This window comes from Hipposideros armiger, unplaced genomic scaffold (assembly GCF_001890085.2).
Source record: "Hipposideros armiger isolate ML-2016 unplaced genomic scaffold, ASM189008v1 scaffold_941, whole genome shotgun sequence".
Classification (NCBI taxonomy): Eukaryota; Metazoa; Chordata; class Mammalia; order Chiroptera; family Hipposideridae; genus Hipposideros; species Hipposideros armiger.
This window is the reverse complement of record NW_017732291.1, coordinates 316,140-335,574: the sequence shown is the minus strand read 5'-3', so window position 1 is coordinate 335,574 and position 19,435 is coordinate 316,140. Positions and strand designations below refer to the sequence as shown.

At 43.8% G+C, this 19,435-nt stretch overlaps 1 protein-coding gene and 1 pseudogene across 1 annotated transcript in view; both read left to right on the top strand.

Moving 5' to 3' along the window:
• The window catches only part of LOC109375391 (uncharacterized), a gene marked incomplete at its 5' end in the record, with an annotated part of 247,332 nt that overhangs the window by 91,114 nt on the left and 136,783 nt on the right, over positions 1-19,435 (top strand). The window lies entirely within an intron of this gene.
• LOC109375390 (60S ribosomal protein L17 pseudogene) lies at positions 2,421-2,974 on the top strand (annotated as a pseudogene).

Here is a 19,435-nt window from a genome sequence, read left to right as displayed (position 1 = left end):
TATATATATATATATATATATATATATATATATATATATTTGAAGAGTCTTCTGAAGGGCATAATGCTAACATGAATGCTCGGCCAAGGAGCACCACGCGTCAATCCTACTCACTACTCATTGGTCAGCATAGGCTGTAGAGCGCCACCAAACCTCAGAGGGTCAGGGACTGCAGTCCCACCATGTCCATGTCCATAGGCTGAGAGCACATGGTGATCAATGAGACATACCAGTCGCCGCCACACAAACGTATCCCATGGGTTGTTATGAGGCTTAAATGAGATCATTGATGGGACGCGTTTACCAAAGTGTCTGGCCTCAGAGCATGCGCGTGATGAAATGCATTAGCTGTTGCTATTGTTCTCCATCATGATTTGTATCAGCTCCTCTCATCTCTTTCTGACACTGATGACTCAGAAATCTGGGGGGTTTGAGGACGGTAAAGAGAGTTTAGAATTCACAGAGCCCCACTCTGTCCCTTCACAAATTCTCTGTGCACCTACTATGTGTTGGGTGAATTTATAACCACCCTGTTACTGAATTATATGGTTCTTAGTTATAAAATTGAACACTTTTATACTGTTTCATGTTCGTGAATTTGGAGATACAGAGTTTTGCCACCTGCCCCCCATCACAGGGTGGAAAGAGTCACTGAGTCTGTATGTTGAATGCATCTCACCAGCTTCCTTTCTTTCTGTTCTTTCCTTCACTTCGCTTTGAAATATTTCAAAATTGGAAAGTTAGGAGAATAATAGCTACTGGTTACAAGGCTCCTGTGGGGTGCTGGGCAGGAAGCTGGGTGTTGCATGCATATTAATTGCTATCATCCTCAAATGATGACTATTTTTATTCCGACTTTACGTATGGGAAACCGAGGCTTAGCTATTAAGCGAGGCATCTGTGCATCTGTCTGGCCCTGAAGCTCGTAGTCCCCCGAATAAGATTGTGTGTGCGCGCATGCATGCGAGTGTGCGCGAGCATGCACGCGCGCATGCACACAGATAACTCTAAGCCGCTAAAACAGGCTTGTGGGCCGATGCTCTTGCTGACAAATTCGCCCTGGAAGTTAATGTTGCGATTCCAGGTTACTCACTCACCAAGGCAAGTAGATGACTAGCTGTCCTCTTCCTGGGCGTAGCGAGCGTGAGATTGTGGGTAGAAAGTATGGGCCATCTCCCCACAGGTGTCCTGGCTTTGCTCCGCTGAATCCTTACATCGTCCCTAGGATGTGCTGCTCCTTATGCAGCGTGACCTTCCCAGGGGTCATTGCAATGAGTTTAGACACTAAAAGAATGGATTAAAATAGACTCACAGAGCAAGGAAATGATCAGACTTTCATTTTTCTTACGAGCCCCCTGATTACCTGAAGAGGAACTCTTCAGTTTGGTAACAGTTTACCTTTAGTGAAATTTTACAGCCTTCCTGGTCATAAAGGGAGAATTGGGGCTCCGGCTGGCGATGCAATCTAGCTGGAATTGACGCACATCGTTTTGTTGGGGTCGTTTTTATTTCTATAGTTACCTTCTCTTTATGATCCCAATCCTGTTTTCTCGATTTATAGTCGTAGTAATAGAAGAGCTCCCTTTTCATTGCTTTTTAATTTTGTGTACTTGAATTAAAACAGTGCAGTTGTTCAGAAGTAACATTTTCTTTTTCTTTATTCGACAAAGGCATACCACTCTGTAGCACTGGGACGTGTAGTAAGAGTAATTGGTTAGCACATAAAAAGGCAGGTGGTGTGAGCATATGTCAGGTTTTAGAGAAGGACCACAGATAGGACAACTTTGGGAAGGCAGTTCGTGAATGATGGACATTTAGAGGACATGATTGGGGCATTCGTCTCCCATGGCCTGGGTATTTCCTGGGATCCCACTGCTTTAGTTGACTTTGATTTTCAGGGCCAGCCTTGGGCACTGGAAGACTCTGGATTCCCTCCTCCTAGTGTTGCAACTTGGGCTGAATATTTATTAACTCCCCGGGGAACATAAAACTGTTTGAGGACACTTGAGTTGATCGGTATTCCTGGCCTGTGTCTTCATCCTATTGAAGTGGAGAAGCAATTCATAAGGAGTAACAGGACCTTATCAAGAACCGAGAGAGGCAAAAAGCCTGTGTCCAGTGAGAGGATAAAGTTCCCAGGAAGGTGTGGTCAGCACATAAAAAGATTTTGGTGCCTGATAAATGAAGGAGGCAGCACGGAGCTCAGGATTCACCAGAGCACAGCCATGCTGTGATTACAAATGGCAGCTGAGTTTTTATTTTAATCTTAGTTTAGGGGCACAAGAGGGAGTGGTGGGGAGTGTGGCAAATTGGACAGTAAATGCTCCTGGTGAATAGACTACTCAGCTGTAGAAGATTGTTGACATGTAAGGATGAAGGACTGCTCTCTTCCCGAAAGCGGCCTGAGGTAACCCCTCAAAATGGTGCGCTATTCTTTTGACCCAGAGAACCCCACAAAATCATGTAAATCGAGAGGTTCGAATCTACGGGTTCATTTTAAGAACACTCGTGAAACTGCCAGGCCATCAAGGGTATGCATATCCGAAAAGCCACCAGGTATCTAAAGGATGTCACATTACAAAAACAATGTGTGCCCTTCCGTTGTTACAATGATGGAGGTGGGAGGTGTGCCCAGGCCAAACAGTGGGGTTGGACGCAGGGTCGGTGGCCCAAAAAGAGTGCAGAATTTTTACTGCACATGCTTAAAAATGCAGAGAGTAATGCTGAACTTAAGGGTTTAGATGTAGACTCTCTAGTCATAGAGCACATCCAAGTAAATAAAGCTCCCAAGATGCGGTGCAGAACTTACAGAGCTCACGGACGGATCAACCCCTACATGAGCTCTCCCTGCCACACTGAGATGATCCTAACTGAAAAGGAACAAACTGTTCCTAAACCAGAAGAGGAGGTTGCACAGAAGAAAAAGATCTCCCAGAAGAAACTGAAGAAACAAAAACTTATGGCCCGGGAGTAAATTCAACATCAAATAAACACTAATAAAAGTAAAAGAAAAAAAAAAGGATGAAGGACCCGTGGCCCAGATCTCCTGATGTTCCAAGGAAAGCCCAATATCTAGGATCCTGAGGTGAAACTTCCCTGTTTTCTCATTGTCGGAACTAATTCATTTTTTAAACTGGGCCAACATCAAAAGGCTAGGACCACTAAGTACTTGTGTTCATGTTGGGCACTGCACAACTCCAGGGATCCACACATGCGAACCTTAGTACTGTTTTTTAAAAAAAATCTTTATTGAGATTTACATACCATATAGTATTCAAGTGCTATGAAATCCACCCATTTAAAGTGCACATTTCAATAGTTTTATTATAGTCCCAGAATTGGGCAAACTTCAGCCCAGTCTAAATTTAGAGTTTTTCCATTACCCCATAATGAAACCTCGAGCTCATTACGAGTCACTCCCCACCCCATCCTATCCTAGTCCACCCCCTAGTCCTAAGCAACCACCATTCTACTTTATGTCACTATTGACTTGCCCAATGTGGATATTTCATACACACCGAATAATACAGTACATGGTCTTTTGCGTCTGGCTTATTTCACTTAGCACAGGGTTTTAGAGATTCCCATGCTATAACATGTATCGGAATGTCATTCCTTTTTTTTTGTGGCCAAATAGTATTCCATTTCTAGGAATGCACCACATTTTGTTTGTTCGTTTCTTGGTTGATAGACATCTGGGTTGTTTCTGCTTTTCCACGGTGATGAACGATGATTGTGTGAACATTCCTGTGCGCGTGTTTCTGTGGACACACTTCCATCTCTCTTGGATACATACTTAGGAGTGGAATGTGAAGTCACACAGGACCTCTGTGATGAACATTTTGGAGAACTGCCCAACTGGTTTCCCAAGTGGCCACACGATGATACATTCCTACCCGCAGTGTATGTGGGTTTCAGTATCTCCACATCCTCGCCAACACTTACTATTGTCTTTTTGCCTATAGCCATTCTAGTGAGTGTGAAGTGCCGTGTCATCGTGGTTTTCATTTCATTTCCCGAATGACTAATGGCACTGAGCATTTCTCAAGTGCTCATTGACCGTTTATGTATCTTTTTTGGATACACACCTACTCAATTCCTTTATCCATTTGTAAAACTGGGGTACTTGTGTTTTTATTATTGAGTCTGACCATTAGGATCATTGAATCCTAAGAGATCTTTATGTATTCTGCTCCAAATAATCTGACATGGACATTTGGCATTAACGTGGCCTTGTATTGAATAATTTTACACTTTCAACCCAGTGTCCACATCAAAGCATGCTTCCAATGATTGCACAGCACATGATTATTGATAACTGCACTGTTCTTGCTGTTTTACAGGGTTAAAATAAAGCAAATCTTCATTTGTTGAATCCATTTAAAATTTTCAGTCGACCAGGGGTTCACTCATGCTGTGTGCATTTGTAAAAATGGGGCCTAAGCTGTAATAGTAGCATCTTCTAGAGACTGAATGTGGATTCCAGGGACTGCAAGCTAATGAAGCTCCCTCCCCAAATAGTTCCCAACCCTACACTGCTTCTTGCTTGTAAGTTAAAGTGCCCTGGAAACATACACTGCTCACCTTGGAATCCCCTGCTTATCTCAGTATAATGGAAGCTTTACACACACACACACACACACACACACACACACACACACACACACACACACACTAACAACATGCCTAAGAAGCTCAGGCAATGACTAGACAGCAGGAGAGCCTAGTGGTTAGGGGCTTCCCTTCCCAAGCCAGTGGGGGAGCCCAGCCTTGTATTATATGCAGAGACCCAGCTTTCTCCTGGGTAAACGGTGCTCATCATAGCATCCTCTCATCTCAGCTCAAGCTGCTATAACAAAAACCCCACAGACTGAGCAGCTTCAAAACAATAGCAATTCATCTCTCACAGTTTAGGAGGCTGGAAGTCCAAGATCAAGGTGCTGGCAGATTCTGTGGCTAGCGAGAGCCCACTTTCTGGTTCATAGATGGTGTCTCATCTCACTGTGTCCTCACATGGTGGAAGGGATAGGGGAGCTCTCTGGGGTCTCTTTTATAAGGTCTCTGCCCTGATAATCGACTCATTTCCCAAAGGCCCTCCCTCCAAATACTATCACGTGGGGCGCTAGAATTTCAACAAAGGAATTTGGGGTGGGGGGCACACACATTAACAGGGGGCAGTAACACTATTCAGTGGCAGCATAGCAGAGTGTGTAAGGGCTGGGACTGTGGAGACAGACTGCACAGGTTCAAATCCCAGTGGCTCACCCCCTAGCTAGGTTATCTTGAACGGGTGCTTTGACAATACAGGTCTCTCACGTCAGCGTTTTTCAAATGCAGAAATGAGCACCTAGCTTGTAGGGCTGCAAGCATCAAATAAGTTAACACTCATAGACAGCTAGAACAGTACCTAGCATGCAGAGGAAGTTTAATAAGCGCTACTCAGTGTCAGCCAATCACATTGAATAGATACACAAGTGCAATATTGAACATAAGCCACAGCATGTAGTAAATGTATGCAAGATGTTGTCATATCATCGTCTTGCCCAAACACCTGAGTAACCACAGAGAGAATCCAGGCATCATTGCTGGGGCATTGAAAGTAGTCGGGGGAGGAGGCTGGGGGTTCCATTCATGGGTCCTCTCGTCTCATTTTTCTCATATCTCTTATAGGACCCGTCACACAAGTTGGCGGGGCACAGACTCTGCCTATTTTTCTGTCTCCTCAAAGGCAGATCTCTCTTAGCATGAATTATGGTGCCGATGGACACGACATCCAGCAAACAGAATTCCCGGTGCTTTTGTTCCTCCCACACCCTCTCCTTCTCCCACCCCACTTCCCTGCAACCTGCTCCAGCTGAGCCGCTGTCAGGAGGCAGCTCTGCTAAGCAGCCTGTCACATGTTCTGTTACAATCATGTTTTATTATAGCTTTCAAAAGATGACCTCCCATTCTGCGCACTCGTGTTTATAGAGGACTTCTGGCATTCTGAAAGGAAACAGATAGCAGAGTCGCCAAACCCTTTATTTGCTTCAGCTGATAACTGCCCTGGCCCGAGACGAACACTGTGGTGATTACAAGATGCAATTTGCTACAAAAGACAGTTAATATGACTTACAAACCTGTCATCAGTGCTGGGGAAACCAGAGCGGAAACAACGAAGGGGACACATCTGAATCCCCCTAAATGTCTGGTCCAATAGAATTACAAGTGTATAGATTTGCCATGGAAGAAACAGCCCCGTTATGAAACATCTGTCCTCGCAGACAGATGATATAAGCAACAAGGGAGATTATATCCTTTTATGTGGATCAAGGACATAGGAAGCATGAGAAAGAAAGGAAGAAAAAAAAATCCCTTAAGAGGAACTTAAATGCCACCCTTGTGAATTATACCTGGGGATATTAACTGGGGAATTAGAGCTGTGAAAAAGCCTCTAATATGACTAAACAAAGTCCCTCAGGTAATGCTCTGAATTAGAACAATGTGTGAAAATATAGCCTCTTAAATGTGATTATAGTCAGAGCCGGAGTTACTCTCTGAGAAAGGGCATTCAAAGTTGAGGAATGAAAGGGGAAAAAAAAATGTTTTAAAACTTTTGGGTCAGGTCAGAAATTTCAGAGTTGCAACAGTTTAGGGATTTAAATAACCCCTTTAGCCCAATTTTAAAGCCTTTGTGCTTTCAATTGAAGAAAAGAAAGGAATGAGATAAGCCAAGTTAGAACTTTTTTTTTTTTTTTTTTAAAGATCATGAAATGGAAGGGTCGTTTTTGCCGAATGACTAATTGAGCCCGTTGATGATTCCAACTTGGGTTATCATTTGAAATATGTGGTTCTCATGTTTAAGCTTCTTAAAGGGGCCCCTCTCTGCACACTTTCTGGAGAGTTCTTCAGTTGGCTATTTAATGGAGATTAAGGTGAGGATTTGCTGCTTTTGTTGGTATCGTGGTCAGAGTCCAGGAGAATCAGCAATCAGTTTTTTTCAATTCACCTGCAGGAATCCTGGGGCATTCTATACATAGGGGGCAAAGCTGGGGTAGAAATCTGAAAAACAGCCTACCTGCAGCTTTGTCAGCGCTCCACACCTGAAGGCAGCACTGGGAAAAGGCTGCAAGGGGGTGTTTTTGTTCCTCCTCCCTGTCCCCAGCCTGATCCATGGGGCCAGGTCTTTCAAGCACACTGATGTACATAGAGAGGGAGGCGAGACGGATCAGGTCTATACAAGTCGGCTGCATCTTAACTTACCTGCCAGATATATTTCCGGAGGACAAGAGAAAGAAAGTAGAAGAGAGGAGGCTGGATTTGACCCAAGCAAAAGCACTTTGCTGAGCCTCCCAATTCTACCCCTTGGGACTGGAGTGTGGAGAGGGCGCTGGAGCCAAGGGTCACACGCGTAAGAGCACAGCGACCTTTGTCGGCGGGGGACAGGGTCCAGCCATTAATTTAGACCATTCTCTCTTCCGGGAGGGGCAGGGGATCGAGGAGTGAAGTGGATACAGCAGGCTTGGCATGAGGACAGGACTGGAGTTCCGTTTCCTCCGCTGTTTATTTCCTAAGCTCTGTATTGGCCATTTGTATATATCCTTTGGAGAAAGGTCTGTGCAACTCTTTTGCCCATTTTTAAATTGGGTTTGGCTGTTGTTGAGTTTTAGGAGTTGTTTATGTATTCTGGCTAGCAGCCCCTTTCAGATAGTTGTTTTGCAAATATGTCCGCACATTCTGTGGCTTCCGTTTTCACTTGGAAGATGCTGTCCTTTGATGCACACAAGTTTTAAATTCGGATGAAGTTCATTGTGTCTTTTTTTTTTTTTTCATTTAGTTGCCTGTGGTTTGGGCCCTACCCTTTTTATAGCAACAGCCACAAACTGTGTATCTGCCCGATGCTGGGGTTCTCTCTCTAGAAGAAGAGGGAAGGTCAGCTACATCTCATGATTTGGTGGTTAGAGCTCCAGCTAGCAGGGGAGAGGCTCGGTGTGTGCCCAGGTGCCCGCCCCCAAGATGTCATGATGTTCTTGCAGAAAGGCCACCTGCCAGGTGCGGGTGTGTATGATGCTGGCAGGCCAGGCTGGGCTCCTGGGAGAACCTCCACTCGCTCCAGTTCCGTTGGCTCCCCTCCAAGGTGGCCAAGTACTCACTGATGCAGAGACAGCTCATATGTTTACCCGTGAACCGCGTCCGCTCTCAAGATGAGCTGCAAACGCAGTTGTCCTTGTTCCATTCACTGCATTAGCCCTTCTGTGGGATTTCTATTGCTGTCACTTAGCACTTAGAAAGTGGTTGAGTTTCAGAACAGAAAGACAGCGGAAACCAATGCACCTAACATGCAGATAAAATCGCTGAGGTCTGGGGTGGTGAAGACTCCTGCCCAAATTCCTGTAACGACGAGCAATAAACCCAGAGCTGGATACTGGGTATCTTGACTCAGGCCAGTGCCCTTGTTACTTCCTTTTATCATAAGCATACACAAGGATAAAAAGAAGCCTCCCAATTTCATTAGTTCCTGCAAGCATCTGCTTAGCCTCGTACTCGACTCTCTATCCCAGTGGCAAAAAAAAAAAAAAAATGAAGAGTTGCAAATAGAAAACAATTGTCAGCACTGTAGTCTTAGTTGAATTATTGTTTCAATGTGAGGTGATTAAAGAGTGCCCTTGGAAAGGTCTGTATCACAGCATACGTTAGCGATATGAATCACAAACTCAGATGTCTCAGGGCCAAGGTCCTGGCAGAGCTCAGCCGTTTGAAGGGTGGAGGGGCTGCATGGGCATACAGCCCCCAAATTGCCAGAGCTTCTGAGTTTTTTTCAAGAGAACCTGGAAATAGGATTCTTGCGTGGAATATCTTGACTTTTTTTTTAAAAGAACCAATTTTAAAAGTTCTATATAAACGCCCCTGCCTCCTGCAGAAACAAAAAAAACTGTGCGATGAATATGAACCACAGATGTAAGGTGTCTGCTTTTGCAGGTAGACCAGTGTTTCTCAGCACACACACACACACACACACACACACACACACACACACACACCACACACGAATCACAGGGAGAGCTCTAAAAATGCCAGTGCTTCATTCAGCCCAGCGGCCCCAGACCAAATGAATCAGTCTTTAGGGGTGGGTTTGGGGCATCAGGACATAAAGGTGAGTGTAACGTGCAGGGTGGTTAGGGGCTTCAGGGCTCGGGGCAGTGTCTCCAGCCAAGGTCCTATGCCACCCATCTCATTCCCAGCAGCAAGGACATCTGGACTGTGATGGCAGGACATCACAATGGCCCTAATTTTAGGGTTAACATCTGGATAATTGCCTGCACGTCTCGTTTCTTGTCCTTTTCCTGGGCATTTTATAGACACAGACAGATGTCCCTATAACTTCATTAGCCACGTGTCCCTTCTGCAAAGTTTTGCTCCCAAACTTTGTGATGTATCACGTCTCCGGAGCAAGTGGGTGGTTCAGTGAAGTTCATCTGTAGCTTCTTAACTTTGATCTGCTTTTCATCTCTCAGCCTTGGGGTTTCTGCAGCCACACGTGATGCTTTGCGCAGCTGCCTTTGTCCTTGTGAATTCACAGGCTTGTCCTTGAGACACCGGGAGCCCCTGTTGGTATTTCCGAGCCCTTTCAGCTCGTGTTCCGGCCCCATCTGCTCCTTCCTACCCTCCTTGCTGTGTGCACACACACTCCTCTCGTCTTCCCATGCCAGCTTTCTGGAGTCACTGTGAGAGCCCCAGCAAGCCCTGCAAAAAAAATAATAAAGCGCGGTACAAATAGCACGGACCAGAAAGCAACCACAGAAAGACAAGATGATCTTCCTTTTATTTCTAAGAAAACTCTGCAAATCTTTTCATGGAGTTTTGTCCCTTGTGATGCGAGCATTATGGTTATAAGAAAATATCCATCATTTTTAGTGGTGCAAACTGATTAGGAGGCAGAGGTGAAGTAATATGAGCTCTGGGGCTTACTTAGCAAGTAAGTAAAAAGGAAAATAGCAAGTTAGAAACAAAGATAGCGACATCTTGTTTAGGGTTGAATGTGGATGACGAACATGTGGGGCTCATTATAAAACAGGCTCTGTGTCTGTGCCTGTTTAACTGTTTCTTTATATGCAGAGATACGATTCTAAGATCTGATAAGAATCTATGATCCTGAGATTCTATACTTATTTCTTTCTTATTAATTAATCTGGCTTAAGATTGATGTAATTGCAAAACATATGAGTGGTTGGCTTTTTAAAAATACATGCATAGTTTCATAATAAAAAACAAACAACCTGTGCAATAGGAAAATAAATGGAGAAAATAGCACCCACCCTTTCATCCTCCTAACGTGACTGATATTTGCTCTTACAGTTAGCCTTCTGGTATTGTTTTCATTGCTGTACGTACGTCAGATTTCTGCTTTATTTCCTGATGATATTATCAGGCACAGGCTGTGGACTGGGTCATGCATTGTGGCAGTATCAGCTTTCTAGCTGCTTCGACTTTACAATCTTCAGTAAGCCCTAAAGAGGGTCACCAGAGAAGTAGCATTTTTCCCAAAGGCTGTCATCCAATGGATTTGTCCCTGGAGTCCGTCGCTTGGTCTTGCTCATGCATGTGTATCCTCATAATCCTGAGTATGTCTCTATAAATACAGGAATACAAGTGTTGGGGAGAAAGATAGGCAGACACTTGGAGAGGCCAAGAGAGGCTGCCATGGGGATTGTATAAAGTTGGGCTCTGATATTCCAGTGTATCAGTACCTCAGGAAGCCTAGAATTCTTCCCAGAATTCACACGTGCAGGCACGTGGTTACCAGGACCCACTTAGACTACTGCATGTCATATCCAGCTGCACATTTAAGTCTATCTGAGGTCCCTGCATTCCAGACCTACTGAATCATAGCCCTAGGAGCAGAATCAGAATGCTGGACTTTTAACAGGCTTCCTAGAGAATTCGTGAGTGACCATCTGACGGGGCACTGGGCAACTACAGAACGGTGTTGGAATGGACTTTGCCTCTTCCAGAAATAATTCATTTGTGTTCATTATAGTTCAAAGGGAAGGGAAATCTTAGCTTCGATATCCAGATTCTTTCAAAATCAAGCATTAGTATGCAAAAATTCATTTAATAGATATGTTTTTATAATCAGACAACTATTTCCCAGTCATTATAAGCCTTTAGGACCCATTCATATGCTCTCTTTCTCCCTCTTTCTCTTTCTCTCTCTTTCTGTTTTATGTCTACCTATCTACATATGTATGTGTACAAATAAGGCACAAGGAGTTATTTCAGGATTATGTGGTTTTCTTATGTGGTACATGGTTCCAAAACTAACTGGAAGCATCAAAGAGCAAACATAACCCAGTTTCACCGCCTAATGAGCTATCATAGGATGGGGAGAACATACTTAAGATGTCTTATGTTCTCATGTAGCTTTTTAAGTGTCTGCGTCCACAAACATCCTTGCTTCTGGAATTGGCAACGTGCTGAAACTGAACGACTGCAAACTTGGAGGGAGCCGTGAACTCGACCTAACATCCTAGCTCTGCTCCTTGCCATGTGAGCTTTGGCGAGTGATGTCTCTTCTCTAAGTTTTATCATCTTCTCAGTTGAAAAATAATCTCCACTCTACAGGATTTTGAGAGAATTTAATGAGACAGTATGTAGAAAGGGCCTGACACAATAGATGATCAAGAAATGTTATTGTCTTATGTCTTCTTAGGCTTAATTTTTGTTTGAATAATCACAGTTTCTCAGATTCTTTTTAGGGTAACATTGATTTGTGTGTCTTCATATACATGAAATTCTAACTTGTGTTAGAACCAGTACTATCCAAGTAACTTAAGTGAAATGTTTCAAAGTAAAGCCACATAAGTGTCTTAAAAAGAAAAAAACAACAACAATGTTTTAGAGCCAGAAAGACTTTGGTTTAAATCTCAGTGCTATTGTTCCTGCTTTGCATTTTGTTTGTTTGTTTGTTTGTTTTGGTACACATTGGTTTTCTCATCTGCAAAGTGGTCTTCACTGGTACTAGTTTTGCTGCTGTAACAAATAATCACAAATATAGTGGCTTAATGCCACAAAAATTCACCATCTTATAGTTCTGGATGACAGAAGTCTGAAATTTGTCTTCCTGGACTACATTCCAGGGGTCAACCAGGGTCGTGTCCCTTTCTGGGGGCTTTGGGGGGGATCCATTTCTGTGTCTTTCCCAGTTTCGGAGGCTGCCTGCATTCTTTGGCTCATGGGCCCCTTTCATGTTCAAAGCCAGCCATGACCAAATAGCCTTTCTCACATCGCGGCACTTGGACACTATCCCGCCTCCCTCTTCCTCCTTTAGAGACCCTTGTGAGTATATTCAAGCCACCCCGATAATCCAGGAATTATCTCCCTATTTCAGGGTCAGCTGATGAACAACCTTAACTCCATCTGCAATCTGAAATACCCATTGCCACGTAACATAACGTATTCACAAGTTTTGGGGTTTTTGACATGGACATTTTGCGGGGGCGGGCGGGCATCATTCTGCCTTCCTCAGCCAAATTGTCGAGTGGGTGTGGTTTTAACCAGAAGACGTAGGTAAAGTTCTTAGCACAGTGGCTGGTACATAACACAGCAAGCCCTGATCATGGACGTGCTGATGCTGAAGATGATTTTTTTTTTTAAATAAAGGCATTTCCTTCTTTTAAAGTGGTTTTGCTTATTACGTTAGCTGGATTAGCAGGATTTGTGTCTCCCACAATGAGTTTGCCCACTGTATGGTGTGATGGCCTATCCCTGCATAGGTGGTCCCCTCGGTAACACGAACAGTGGTGATGTGGGGGGAAGGCCAGATAGAAATAAAAGAAGAATGGGGATCAGTGGGTTCCGTGGGAGCTTTGCGGGCGTGGCCATCCTCAAAGCCTAGAGCTCTTTGAGCTGCGCTGAACTAAATTATTATTGTGATGAATTTTTACTGTCCACTGTTTGTTTTTCAGTGTTGTTAAGATTTTATTCATAAAGATCTCTCATTTTTAGAGAAGCCACTGAGAAGTCACTTCACTTAAAGATAAATTTTAAGCAATTAAGTCTTACATGTCTGACAGAAAAGCCATGCCTGGTAATGCACCAAAGATGTCAGTGTGATTTAGGATGAATTATGGAAGACACCTTGTGGGCCAGTGACATGTGGACAATATCGTGTTTATAGAATAATTTTCAGGAGTTTCATGTATATGAAGACACATGAATAAATCAAATCGCCAGGTGGTCGTATCTCTGAGCAGCTTCCCTTAAACAATCTACAGTTTTCCGGTTGCCTACTTTGAGAAATAGAAAAAAAAAATTTATTCTGGGCGTTTACACTGCTTATGAAAATACTGCCAAGCTATTCTTTTAAAAATGGATTATTAGAAATCTGTGGCCCATTCATAATATATCGTAACGTATTACAGACCATAATATATGGTCTTCATTTGCACAAAAGCCGCTTTCTCCTTAGCTGGAACACAGATATACTTAATGCCAAATTATAACAAACTACAGGTTATAGAAATTAGATTTTACTATTAAGGCCTCAGAAGCAACAAAAAAAAAGGGGGAGGAGTTATAGGGGGTTGATTGGTTTCCGTGGACCTAAACGTGACGTCCTCTGCCTTCTGCCTCTTAGAGGCCTGAGTCACACACAGCTCCTGGGCCACTCGACCCTGGTACTCACACATCGTAGGACTCTTCATGACACACGACTCCACGATGAGCACGGCTGTTCACAATCGTGTTCCACAGTTCCAGAAAAGTGCCTGAGGACCCTCAGCGCCGTCCTCCCTCTCGTCCACTCTGGCTCCTGTCTCAGAGGAGGACGTGTTGGGCTCACCTATGGCTTCTGGGTACATGTAGCCAATGGACAGCATGAGTGGAAGCCTGAGTCGGGGAGAAGCCGGGGCTCGGGTTCCCCTCTCTCGGCTTCTTGGGGCCCCTGCAGATCCTCCTCAGTACCTTCCTCCATGGCCCCCTCTCCCTGGGACAGGGGAACACAGAGCTCTGAAGGCATCACCTCTTCCCCTTGGTCTCGGGCTGCCTTTGAAGACCCAGGGCCTGGGCTCCCTCATCACCCCCCCTTTAGCTCCCTAACTCTTCCCAATTCTGTGTTGAATGCCTTCGTGCTTAAAAGGCCTAGAATAGTTTGTGTTTATTGTATGACCTTGATAAATCTACCTCTGAAAAAGCACTTCCCTCTTGAATGCGAAAGATTAAAGATCTAGGTATTATCACTGGTAAGAATACATGCATTTCTTTTCATTGAATGAGTCTTTATTTTGGAATAACTTTAGATTTACAGTAAGTTTAGATTTATAGAAAGTTCATCTCTACCCCTCAGCAAGTTTGCCCTCTTGTTGACATTTTGCATTATCACCGTACATTTATCAAAACTAGGAAACCAACATTGGTACAATACTGTTAACGAAACTCCAGACTTTATTCAGATCTCACCGGCTTTCCCACCGGCTTCCTTTTTTCTGTTCCAGCATCCAGTCCAGTGTAGTACATCGCATGTCACCAAGTCAACTCTTAGCTGTGACAGTGTCTCAGGTTTCCTTGTTGTTTTATGACATTGACAACTTTAAGAAGTAATGGCTGGGTACTTCATACAATGTCCCTGAATTTGGTTTTTTTCTGATGTTTCTCTTAGGGTTAGAGAACTAGGGTTATAGTTTGGGGGGACATACCACAGAAGTGAGGTGCCCTTCCCAGTACTTCACAAATACCATATGATCTCACTTGTATGTGGAATCTAAAGAACTGAATAAATGAGCAAAGTAACCAGAAATAGTCTCAGAAATATAGAGGAAAAACTGATGGCTGTTAGTTGGGAGGGGGTGGGGATGAGGGAGAAGGGGAAGGGGTTAGACAGCATAAATAAGTAACTACAATATTGCCACAGGGACATGAAAGACAGTTCAGGGAATATAATTAATAATGTTGTAAATATTTTGTAGGGTGTCAGGTGGTCACATGTCTAGTTAGGGAGACCACTTCATGGATGGGGAAGAGGCTTGATCACTGCACTATACACCTGAAGCTGATGTTGTATAATATCGTATGTCAACATAATTGAATATATATATAGTCACGGGATGTGGAGTATAGTGTGGGAGTGGAGTCAATGGAATTGTAATAGGCATGTATGATGTCGGGTGGGGGAGTGGGGCGGTGAATTGGGGGAGAGGGGTCTCACTTTGAGGGGTTAAAAAGTATAACCGTTGCACTATGTTGTACACCTGAAACTAATTTTAAAAATAATAAAAATTTTAGAAAAAGTGTATGATATCCACGCTTGGTTGAGATGGTACCTGATAGTTTTCTCCACTATTTGATTATGATTTCTCTCCTTTCCATGCCTGATTTTTTTAATGTGAGTGACTAGGTGTAGCCCACATGCAAGGAAAATTCAGTTCCCCGAGGATGGGGGTTACCTAGATACCTGTATTATTTGGAGATTATGGTGAAGAATATTCACCCTTTCTCTTCCAATGTTTTTATTAATTTCTTTATATCAGTGTGGACTCATGTCTAGTTTTTCCATACTGGGGTCATAATCTCAAAGTATTGTTCAAATGGCTCCAGCGTTGGCCACTGCGAGTCCTTGCACGTGGGCTGCTCTGAACCTTTGACCTGCCCCCATTGCTTTGTGTTTTGAGTTTTCTTACGCTCTGCACTAAAATGTGGCTCGTGCTCATTGTATGTCTCCTGTCCCAGACCTAGAGTCAGATATTTCTCCTAGGATGGGCCCCGATTTTCAAATGACTTTACCCCCTTGTTTATGCCTTTCTTTTTTTTTTTTTAAGATTTTATTGGGGAACTGGGGGAGGGGAACAGTGTTGGGGAATCGGAGAAGGGGACCAGCCAAGTTGTTGTTCTTCAGTCTTCATTGTTGAGGGTGCTAGTCGCCATCTGGCTTCCTGTCGGCATCTCGTGGCCTCTAAGCTCAAGGTGCTGAGTTCAGTCTTAGTTGCAGGTGAGCGTAGCCCACCATTGAACAGGCAGTTTTGTTGTTACACCACCTGAGCCATCCTGCCATTTGTTGGCAGCTCAGCGACAGCTCAGCTCAGGCGCAGTATCACTGGTCCATGTGGGAATCAAACCAGCGGCCCTGTTGCTCAGAGCTCGCACTCTTAAGCTAACTCTTAACCAACTGAGCCACTAGGCTGGCCATGCCTTTCTTTATCACATTCATCAAACGGTGAAATAATGCATTTATTTCTCGACAGTATTTACTGAGCAACAATTTATGCCAGACAGTGGGCTACTCTCCGAGTACGTTTTTTGATAGAACAAATACTGCCTCGGCTTTAAAAAAATATATTAAATAAATACACATACCATGTGTGTGTGCACGTGTGCATGTGCAAGTCTGTAATTAAATATATTGGCTTCAGAAAGCTTCCATTGTATGTTATCATACCACAAAAACAACTCCTACAAGAGAGTTGGAATTCCCATGGGGCTAAGACAGTTAATTTCCTGGATGTTTAAAATATTTGTTTCTTCCAGAAGGGTGTTTCCTTAAAACTAAAGGTCCAGATTACCAAACTTCAGCTTGACAAACCGAGCCCCATGCTGTTAGTTCATGAGCAAAGAGAAGGGAGACAGGTGCTGGTCTCAGCATCTGTGTGTGTTTTGGAATTCACATGATAAATACCACGATACAGGAACTGTCAGGCCTGATGAATACTTTACACTTGCGGTGCATGTACCCTGATCTACAGGCATTATGCTTGCTGCGTGGGTCCCCCACAAGGCAGCCGTCAGCATCCACTTCTCAGCGATCCCCCACTGAGCTTTTCTCCTTCGTGCCATACGCTCTGTTGTCATCGTAGCTAAAAGATTTTCAGTTTGGAAAATCATTTGCTACACGGATGAACTTGGGGAAGACGGGAGCAATTTTGTGTGAACACCCACAGTGGGGGCCATTTCATAGCACGCACAAAGTCCATGTCATAATTAATGCAGGGAACCCAAGAGCTGAGTAGCTTCTTTATGCAGTGGGGGCAGTTAGTAAGTTACACCATAGGCTCCCGCAAAGTCTTGCGCCCCAAAAGTTCAACAGTGGAAGTAAACAATAATATCATTACCTTACATGTAAGGATTTTAATCAACATGTAAGTTGATTTTAAGCAGTGCCAACTATGTAATACAATCCTAGTGGTTGCTGGATAAAACACGACATGTTGATCCAATACTGTGGGATACTAGAGACTGATTCAACATAATGATGTAGAAATGAATTCTACCATGTGAGGATACGTAGGTACAGATACTCCAAAAGTATGGAAGGTTGTATACGAGTTACTAACCAGAGTTTTTCTTTGGGAAGTGGGTTTAGGAGTGACATTCACTTTCTACATTGCAAATTTATTTATTGTTTGAGGATTTTATTCCAAACATATAATATTTGGGGGATTCGCCAAAAATATTGAATGCTGCATGTAACATAATAATCTCTACAGTATCATTCAGAAAGTGTTCCTTTTAAAAAAAATGAATTAATGATCCTTTCTGATGCATTTCACATCCCCTGCCACAAGTAAGGGTGTTTTCCATGGGTAATAAACTGAATATATGAAGAATACTTTCTCAGTATTGTATTGGATGCACTGCCTGCCTTCCAACCATCTTTAAATATCATGCTGAGTGGGCTGGCTGAGTGGCGCCTTGGTTAAGAGCTGACTTGGGACACCAGCTCTGAGCAGCAGGGCCCTGGTTCAGATCCCACATTAGGGCCAGTGATGCTGTGCCCTCTATAGCTAAAATGGTGAACAACAGCTCAACCTGAGCTGGGCTGCCATGAGTCACTGGCGACAGCGTAGGCTGCAGCCCCTGCTGCAGTGGGCTGCCGTGAGCTACCGTGAGCAGCTGGCAGCCGGTGTGAGCGACTGGCAGCTGGCGTGAGCTGCCAAGAGCCGCTATGAGCGGCTGTCCAGTAGCCGGCGACCGACCTGCCTCACCTGGGAAGAGCGCAATGATAATACCAACTTGGGCCAGTGAAGCGACGTCCTCCACAACTAGACTGAAGAACAAAAGGACAGCAACTTGTCTGTTCCCCTTCCCCAATTCCCCAATGCTGTCCCCCTCCCCCAATTCCCCAATAAAATCTTTAAAAAAAAATCATGCTGAGTGTCAAGAATTAACATCATGGAATGCAAAACAATGTAATAGTTAGACAGTTCACCCCTCACAAAGTGATAACCCCCTCTCCAAATCTACTACCCCTCTGACATCATATATAGCTGTTACAATACCATTGACTCTATTCCTATGCTGTACTCTGCATCCTGTGACTATACAGATATTAAATTATAGTTGACATTCATAATTATTCAGCTTCAGGTGTACACTATCACATTGTTTTGTACACCGGAAATTAATAAAAAAAGATAATGCTGAATATACATAAAAAAGAAGTTAATGAATGAAATATTGTTAGTTTCCTGGATTTTAGGATGTTTGTTGTAGATGTCAGCTTTTTTAAACATTTAATTTGCTGTAATTTCTTATCTCATTTCAAGTCAACATATTTTTGTACAGAACAAGAATGAACATCACAGAGAATTCTCCGTGAAGCATGTGGGCATATAGCGAGGCAGTATATGGTTATGATAAAGAATAAAAGGAGACCTGTTTGTTTAGATCTGGCCAGTTTTAACCAGGACTGGGGAAACCAGTTTACTTGTGGGACACTCTGTTTTCTCAGGCTGCAGAAAGAAAATGCCACACCCAGGGCTCAAAACAGCAGGGATGTATCCTCTCACAGCCTGGAAGCCAGAAGTCTGAAGTCAAGGTGTCATCAGGGCTGGCTCCTCCTGGAGGCTCTGACGGAGAGTCTGTTCTCTCTCCTAGCTTCCGGGAGGCTCCCCACCATCCTCAGTGCTCCCTGGCTTACAGATGTATCACTGCAGCCTCTGCCTGTGTCTTTATGTGCATTCTCCAGGTGTCACCATCTTCACCTGGTCATGTTCTTATGAGGACATATTGGAATGGGGCCCCACCCAACTCTAGTGTGACCGCATCTCAACTGACTACATCCGCAGTGACCCTATTTCCAAACAAGGTCACATTCTGAGGTCCTGGGGGTTGGGATTTCAACATACCTTGTTGCTCTTAACAGATACTTAGAAGACATAGACGCCTGGATCCCAGCTGCTCAATCTCATTATTTTGGCCGGGGACCTAGACATGAGTAAGACAAGATGTAACTGTCATGATGTACAGTGAGATCTGCGAGCCTCCTGCTATAGATGAAGGGCCATTGGGATGGCATCCTGAGATTGCTGTATCTTTGCTAAATGCAAATCCATTCTATGAAATGCATTTACATGTACCAAATAGATGTTTTGTGAGTGACTATTTTTCCCTCTAAAAATGGCATTTTCCATCCTATTAAAGAATAATGACTTTTTTTATACAGAGAGCTCCCCAGTGGATTTAAACT